Raw genomic sequence first — 9242 nt, forward strand, 5'->3', positions numbered from 1 at the left:
TAGTGCTTTCGCTACATATGGCTAATTAATCTTCATTGTTTTGATAAGTGTTGTGTGGGTGAACCTGTGCTAATGTACCGTCCTTCCTAGGACTAATACATACTTGTGATTATACCCCTTGCAAGCATCCGCAACTACAAGAAAGTAATTAAGATAAATCTAACCACAGCCTTAAACTCTGAGATCCTGCTATCCCTCCTGCATCGATATACCAACGGGGGCTTAGGTTTCTGTCACTCCGGCAACCCCGCAATTGGCAAACGAGTACAAGATGCATTCCCCTAGGCCCATAAAGGTGAAGTGTCGTGTAGTCGACGTTCACACGACACCACTAGAAGAATAACACCACAACTTAAATATCATAACATTGAATATTACTCAACCATACTTCACTACTAACATTTAGACTTCACCCATGTCCTCAAGAACTAAACGAACTACTCACGAGACATCATATGGAACATGATCAGAGGTGATATGATGATGGATAACAATCTGAACATAAACCTTGGTCCAACGGTTTCACTCAATAGCATCAATAACAAGTAGAAATCAATACCGGGAGAGTTTCCCCTATCAAACAATCAAGATCAAACCCAAATTGCTACGGCGGTGATGATGTCCAGCGGTGGAGACGGCGGTGATGATGATGAAGATGATGATGATGGTGTTGGAGATGATATCCAACTTGATGGCGGTGACGATGGCGTCGATTTCCCCCTCCCGGAGGGAATTTCCCCGGCGGATCTCAGCCCGCCGGAGAGCTCTTTTCTCTCTGGTCTTCTCCGCCCCGTAGAGGCGGCTGTAACTCTTCGCGAGGTATCCTCTGGAGCTTAGGTCTTCGGGACGAAGGATTTCGCGAAGAAAAGGAGGCGAGAGGGGCTGTGGGCCCCCTTCCTCATAGGGCGGCGCGGCCAGGCCTTGGGCCGCGCCGGCCTATGGGGTGGGCCCACCTCGGGTCCCCTCAACTCCCCCTTCTGGCTCACTTCCTCATCTGGAAAAATAGGATTTTTGGTATAATTTCCGTCAGCTGTTGATCTTCCGAAATATTGCATTCTGACGGTGCTTTTTCCAGCAGAATCCTGGCTCCGGTGCTCGATCCTCCAATAATCATGAAACATGCAAAATAGATGAAATAACATAAGTATTATGTCCAAATACGAAATATATCAATGAATAACAGCAAATTATGATATAAAATAGCGATGCAAATTGGACGTATCATAAATCTGGCACAAAGATATAAAATATTGGTATATTGTTCTATCCAAACATGTGCTAAAAGCAGGTTGTGGTACTAAATACTTGGCAGCATAGCAACATTCCATGTTTACTACAACCTCATCATAGTTACAATCAAGCTTGATTACACCATACAATTTGAGACATCAAAGAAAAATGCAAGTGACATTAACAGTGGGTAATTCAATTAGTACCATGCAGAAGTATATGCTGACAAACTACACTTCCTGACACGATAAAACTAAATTTTCACATAGAGAATAGGTGAACTTCCTCACGAGGGCGATGTGAACTTGCTGACAAAATAATTGACGAGGCGAATTCACGGGAAAGAAGAGGCGAGCTTGACAATATAGTTGATGTGAACTTCTACCATGTTCACCAACAAAACAATAAATTGTGAACTACAGTTTGTCTGCTTATGTTATCTCTGCAAATTCTACATATATAAATAGTGAACTTTCAAGCGGAAATGCAGTTTGGCTCCCGGGACTATCTACTCCCGTTTCCTAGACCAATGCATCTGTGCCAGGTGGAAGCGCGTGTGAGTATACTGCTGCGTATTTGACTTAGTATCCGAAATATTAAACAGTGTCACTAGCGCACGGACGTTTCGGCAATGCCGGTACAGTTTCTGGGCGGACGTCCTGGACCAACTTAGCTCGTTCAGTACCGTGTCTGCTCTCGTCCCATTGACACACTTCCGGGTACCAAGTGCTGCTAGTACTTCAGAAGGAGCTACAGTGGATCATTGTGTCTGCAACGGTCTATTTTTAGGGCATCTCCAGCGGGCGCGACGCATTTTAGCGTCCGCGCGTGTCCGTTTGCTTCGGCTGAAATGGTCGAAATCGACCGCGCGTCCGTTTGCGTCGGGGGTGATTCCAACGGTACGATGAATTTTTTTTGGCCGAATCATTTTTCTAATACATGAAACATAATTTACATAGTTAAAACATGGAAAAAAAATCCTAACGCCTACTGTTGCTCCTCGTCGCTGTCGAGCAGGATGAGCTCCGGTATCACCCACGGCCAGTTGCCATCCGGGGGAGCGTACGCCGGGCGCGCCGGCGGTGCTGGAGGTGGAGAAGGCGCCCAGGGCTGCGGCGGTGGAGGCGCCCAGGGATATGGTTGTGGCGGCGGTGGAGGAGGCGCCCAGGGCTGCGGCTGTGGCGGCGGTGGAGGAGGCGCCCAGGGCTGCGGTTGTGGCGCCGCCGAGTCCTGTAGTGCCAGTCGAAAGGCTTCATCCTCTGACAGGCCCGGCGGCATGACGCCAGTGGCGTAGCGGGGCAGCAGCGGCTGCACAGACGCGTCGTTCTCGGAGAGGGGGACGCCGAGCTTCGCCTTCTCGTCGCCAGTCATGTTCTCCGGGAACTCGAAAACGCGGCCCTCCGCCGCCTGCTGCCATTCGTGGAAGACGGCCACGACGTAGTCGTCGCTGTCGTCCTTCACCTCCTCGTTATGGTATGACATCGCCTCGATGTATTTGTCTTCGTCGTCGTATGCGGCGTAGGCATCGTCGTCGCGGTCGTCGTCGTCGTCGTTGTGCCGCGCGCGCATCGCCGCCTGCTGACGACGCCTCGGCACCTCCTGTCTTCGTGGACGAGTCGGCGGTGAAGCCCGAAGGGAAAATCCTTGTCGCCCATGAAGCCCGCCCTTCTTCTCTTATCCGTCTCGGTCGACAGATACGTACGCCAGCTGTCGGAGTCGATGGCGTGCGCCGGATCAGCGAGGAGGTCCGGCGGCAGGTACCACCTCCTTCGCCGGAACTCCGCGGTCCGGTCAGGCTCGCAGGCAGGGACTGGAGGGATGGGCAGCCGGCGGCAGCTAAGCCGTAAGGCAGTTGCACGCCGGACCAGGCCTCGCACGACAACCATTTGCCGTGCATTAGCCTCCACAGCGTGACGGGGAGCGGCACCCTCTTGCTGCCGCTGCCGGAGGCCTCGAAGTCGTTCTTCTTCCCCATGGCGCTGCGGCGGTGGTTGTGCGAGTGGAGGTGTGGGGGAAGGAGGAACGCGGCTGGTGGTCTTTTAGGCGGCCGGGCGCGGGATACGATGCTATTGAAGGTGGCGTAGAAGCCCAGCCGCCGCCCGCCAGTGAGCGTGCAGAACAGGCAGCCGCGCCATTGATGGCGAAGGTTGCGGCGCAGACGCGGAAGCGCTGACCGCCGAAGCGATGCCCTCGATGCAGACTCGCTGCCAGGCGGGCCCGGTGGGGAAGCGAGCGGACACTTTGCGCGTCCGCCGAGCGTCCGCAGAGACGCAAACTTGGCGCATATTTGAGCCAGGTTTGCGTCTCCGCGAACGGTCCGATCACTTTGTATCGCCTCGCTGGAGGTGGTGCCAAACACATTTCCTGTCCACGCGGACGCAAACGATCGTCCGTTTGCGTCGCGCCGCTGGAGATGCCCTAAACCTAAATTTAGTCTGCGAATCCGTCACCGCGGACACGGCTGCAGACATGGTAGTGACTGCGCGTGTTAGTGTCATTTTCCGTGAGCCCACCTATCAGTGCTCCGTGCCCACTTCACCTTCTTCACGCAAAGTACTGGCGGGCAGCGTTGATGTGTCCTTCACGCCGCGTTAGTGGTCCTCACTTCGGCTTCTATGCGCTATTGCTAGTGGGCGGCGTTGGGCTTCCGTGTCAGGCATCGAAGGGGAGGCGTGCACCCATGCTTTCTGAGGCGAGTGACCGCGCACATTTTCATCCCTGCCATTGCCACCTCCCCCATGTTCACCTCCACAGACTATAGACCAAGCGCCACCATGGGCAAGTCCTAGCCATTTTGGAGGACGAACAACGACCACGAGGCGGGCTCATTGCGCGGAAGCCGCTGGAAGGAGAGGGACCAACGTTACGTCCCCATTGGCTATGATCGCAAGTTGTACGAGGAAGAGCTCCCAGTGCCGTGGACGAACGTCAACCTGCCCGGAGGTTGGCTGCTCAACTCACGGTTGGTGCCCTCGCGTGGAACGATGAGATCCATCGCTGCCGATTTCTCCCTCCCAATCTACGAGACCCATCGGCACTTCGGGGTTTGACCCACGGCGCAGAGCGGGGTGACGTGGGCTACCCGAGCCATGGCTACGGCGGTGGCCACGACAACATCGACGATCATAGCCGGAACCCCTGCAAGGACATTTAAAGTTTTCATTTGTGGGCTCTGTCCATCCAATGCAAGGGACATAAATGAAGAAAAAAAATCTACACCATCATCACCTGCGTTTGCATTGGCAGCCATCGCCACCAGCGCTTGCTGCAGACAGTGATGAAAAAATGATAGTCAGCGCTAGCCATCTCAAATTCATACTAAAATTTGTAATCAAGACATATGTATATTATATCTATATTGTGTGAGGAGAACTCACATGGTTTTTTGAACATCCTAGTAGAATGAAGCTGTAATCAACTAATCATCTTATCCTAGGATCACTTCATCTGCGTCATGTTCACCACGCATGCAAACATGTTCTTCTGCCTCCTCCATTGGCTGCTTCCTTTTGTCTGACTGCAAATTAGCCGAACATCCTGGCCTTGCAGCAGCCCTGCTGCTACCTGCAGCATTCGTTGCCCCTCTCTCTGCCCTGATGATCCCAATCCGGCATGAACATCTCGTGTATCACCATCAGCTGTGGGCAACAACACAAAATTTTAGTAGCAGGACAAAGCTGAACAAAAACCACCTAGAAAATGTACAATGTACGGCACGACAATAGAAATATCTTTTTTTTTCACCTCTAGATGGGTATAAACACGCCACAAGTTTCTGCAGCAGTTCTTTTTTCTGTGCCCCCACACCTTCCATAATATCATCTAGGATAGTTGCTTTGTGTTCCTCATTCAGACTGGCCTCACCAAGAGGCACATTCATCTCCAAGATCGCTTGGATCAAGGCGTCCTGTTTCCTTGCTCCAACCTCCTCATCAATCAGCTCTCTTAACCTCTGGTATCCCTATGGAACACATTGCCCCTCTGGATTATGCACCCACTCATATGTTTCGTGCATGCCCCGCTGTTATACGTGATCTGACATCTTGCCTGCCTAAGAGCATCTTCAGTCGCATCCCCCAAACGACGTTCGGCAATAGTGCTGAATTTTCGTTTGGAGGACGTCCGGACGAAATTTTCGTTTGGAGGAGGTCTCTTTCCTAGCCACGTCCCCCAAACGCGACCTCCAAACAAAAAGCAAGTGTAAAAATCGTGTCCGGCGTCCCCGATGAAGCCTCTATACACAGGGGATAGGCTAGGGACGCCGGACAATATTTGAGGGACGTCCGGAGCGAAGCGGCCTTTGGGGCATACGACTGGGACGTTTTTTTGGCCGGCGTCCCCCAAATCCTTTTGGGGGACGCTTTGGGGGACGCGGCTGGAGATGCTCTAACAAAGCCTACAAGCAACAGATGTTGTCTTTCCTGGAGCCCTTCCATCTGCTCGTAAGGCCTAGTCCTTTGGTGCAAAAACAGATATTTTTTAAAAGAGCACGCACACCATACCTACAAAGAGAATCATAAATCATGATTATGCAGCCATCATCCATGTTTGCATAAAGCTCTGTCTAGACTGTATTTTTAGTAGCAATCACATTCACATTTATTTAATTATCTACTGATGTGTCCAAATCATGATAGTAAATTGGTTATCAACATTCAGACAATCAAACATCACCATGCCCTGATTCTTACAAATACCCAAATGTAATGATTCAGATGTACCTTGTACCACGGCAATGATTTATGACATTGTGGCCTAACTTTTCTGCGTAGACATATCGACTTCTCAAGGGAACTCCAAGGACACCGTCCCAGTCTGGCGGTCCTTGACCCACCCGTTACCCTGTGCCAACAAAATAGCAAGTACCAAGTTTTTAATTGTGGCTAATTTTTCTTCAGAGCACTACACTAATTCTTTCAGCATTTTTACTACTGCAGCGACATCTAATATGTGATCCTTTTTTTCCAATCATCTATACAGGCACTTCAAATTTATGCCCACGTGTTTCTTCAGTGAGTTAGTCTGACATTTTTTGTCCAGCTAGTTTTAAGCAGCAACTGAGCATTTTCATTTTTATTCACCAATTCATTACCCGGAAGAGTAAAACCTATGTGACAATACAGCCATTCGTAAAAACATTTTCTAACTATAAAGCAGTATATTGTTAGTACTAAACTTGACAGGCCTTAATCATTTTCTCGGCACCAAAAATCATTTGATCTACATAGCACGATCCTGGGTTTTCACTGACTTCCTAGGTCTGCTACCCTGTTTTCCATCTGATTGATAATTTCACTCTACTAAATTCACACTACGGGCCTACATCACACTAATCGCCTCCATTATCAGCACGCACAGTCTAGAAGTCATGTCCCAAGATGTCACAGCGCAAAAAAATTACGACAACTTTTGAGAAGCAATTTTTTAGCTCTTGCTTCAGTCTTATTCACATTGCACTACGCTGAGTCAATCAGCCTGCCTTCACCATCTCCGTCGCGGGCAGCAGCTACTGCACGGATGCATCAGGTTCCAACGACCCGACATGGCTGCACGCACCATCTCCCGCCGCTGCATCACTGCTTGCGGAAGCATCGTTGGTGCCCTTATAGATTTGCCACAATACAATGACAAACAGAAATCATCCCGCTCGCAATCCGGGACAAATTTAACATCCTCAGTTTCGAATCAGAGTAAATCTCATTCACTTACCGAAAGCCCATAGCCGTCGTTGGGGGGTTGCCGTTAGCTGTTGCAGATCAAAGGTCCGGCCACCATTCGCCCAGTCGCCTGCACTGCACGCCCAACCGCCGGGTGAGTCGCCGGAATCAAGAACACGGAGAGGAATCGAATTGCTTCTGGAGTGATCTACTCCTGCCCTCCAAATCGCCTTTTCTGTCCAGCCATCCAGTTAAATCCTTTCAGATTTGTTCCGTGCGTCCAGCTCCTCCGAGGCAAACTCGCCGTCGCCCGGTCGTTACTGTATCGTGGGCCATGGCGTACGATCGTAGGCTGGTCCATCAGCGTATACCTGTTTTCCTGCAGTTTGCTTGTCAGAGTATTGACCTGAAACACCAATCTCCAACCACTTCACAATGGTCCAGATAACAGGAGCAAATGCACCCGGGAGCCAAAACTGTACAGATTGAACTTCATAGTAAAACAAAGAGTAAAATACATGGTAAGTACTTCAACTTGTCGGCCGGGTTCAATTTCATCACCGTACACCCATAATACCAAATTACGGTCACTAAAGACAAGGAAAGTGCTCACATACGGTCACTGGATCGAGGACCTAGGGGTATTTGCTGATCTGGCGCACGTAGGACCCACTTGCCAGGCCTGGCAGGTTCTAGCTATGCAATTAATTTTGCAAAAAAACCCCGGCACTGATTTTCCGTCTTTTTTTTTCTCCTTCCTCCTTTCTCACCTAAATCCGATCTGAATCGCCGCCGGCCAGCTCCTCCGTGCACCACCCCTGATGCACTGGGGCAGGCCACCCCCGCGTCTGTTAACCCCCACAGTCCAACGCGAGCCTCGTCGCCGCTATCGGGCTCCTCTGCCAGGAAGTCGATCCCTCCACTGTCGAGCCCCGACCTCCACTGCCATCGGGCTCCTCTGCATACGCGTGTCGCGGTTGCCCTCTGCTCCAGTCAGCGCACTCCCAAGGGCGACGCGCGCCTCCTCTGCAGTAGCACCACCGAGGTCGACCGCGCATTCACCGAGCAAGAGGTCTCCGTCGCAGGCCTCAGGCGCTGCGTGACGATGCGAACCCAGGGGACGCCCCCCGCGGCAGCAACCTCAGCGGGCGCCTCGATCAGACCCTGCTGGGCCACGGCGGTGGTGCCGGCCAGGGGCTTGCCGTCCTCTCGCCCGAGCAGGTCGCCCAGCTGGAGCTCCCGGCAGACGCCAACCCGTTCCGCCCGTGTCGAGGTTAGCTACTTCACGCTGCGGCTGCTCTAGCGAGAAATCCACGGCGTCTGCTCCAGCAAGATGGAAGCCGACGGCGCCGGTGAGGTGGGATGGGACTATGGGAGGAGTGGGTGATGGCGGAGGCATGCTGCTGCGCCGCGCGCCCCTGCCGCTTGGAGCGATGGTGATCTTGCGCGACCACCAGCCGATCTTGCGCGGCCTCGTGCGCCGACGTCCTCGATACAGCATGCATCCAGGACGGTGGAGGAGGACGTTGGTTGTTGCGTGCCGCGTCGCCAGGGAAAGCTCCAGGCCAGGACGGACGGATTTGGTGCGGGAAGAGACTAGGAGAGGAAAGGGGATAATTAGGTTATTTCTGCACATCCCTAAACTTTAGGGGGTCTTTTTGCAAAACGAAATTCACTGCTGGAACCCATGTGTGCTAACTGGTGGATCCTACACGTGCCACATGAGCGAATACGGCTAGCTCCTAAACTCAGTGACCGTATGTGAGCGTGTTCCTCATGTTTAGTGACCGTAATTTGGTATTATGAGTGTACGGTGATCAGATCGAACCCCACCGACAAGTTCAGGTACCCTTCATGTATTTTACTCTAAAACAAATACAAAATCCATGTGCGGCCAGAACTTCCTTTAAAGAATGAACTCCTAGTGAATACCAAACAAACATCCAAGATGTTGAACTCTTTGGACTGAAGAAAATAAACTTACAAAATGGAGCCCACTTTTTTTTTTACATATAATGAACTGGCTATTTTTCTCGTATGTGCACTTCCGGACAAATATACTTTCTATTAGTTTCTCTATAGAGTAGAACTAAAAAGAGTGAACTTTTTTTTACAAGAAAATGAACTTCACTCTTATATTCGCGACGAAATAAAAATAGCAAACTTCCAGTGTCAAAACCCTTGTATAGTTAACATGTCGTCACTTGTCAGAACAAGCATCAACAGATAAATGAATAACCGAACTCCTAGGCTAGAAAAAACGAACTTCCATGCCATTTTATGTATTCATACAAAACAAAAAGGGAAAGTGAAAAATAAAAAGGCAGCCCAAGGCAGGTCCTATCAGCGGTTTAG

General features: G+C 50.9%; 1 long non-coding RNA gene across 1 annotated transcript; it reads right to left on the reverse strand.

Annotated features, from left to right (window-relative positions):
- Positions 1-3665: 3665 nt before the first annotated feature.
- Positions 3666-5883, reverse strand: LOC127348451 (uncharacterized). The gene is made up of 4 exons (XR_007879784.2): positions 4975-5883; positions 4608-4868; positions 4459-4495; positions 3666-4368 (listed from the first exon to the last, which is right to left on the reverse strand). It is a non-coding gene; the product is annotated as an uncharacterized lncRNA (long non-coding RNA).
- Positions 5884-9242: the final 3359 nt, after the last annotated feature.

Source organism: Lolium perenne, chromosome 4 (assembly GCF_019359855.2).
Source record: "Lolium perenne isolate Kyuss_39 chromosome 4, Kyuss_2.0, whole genome shotgun sequence".
Lineage (NCBI taxonomy): Eukaryota > Viridiplantae > Streptophyta > Magnoliopsida > Poales > Poaceae > Lolium > Lolium perenne.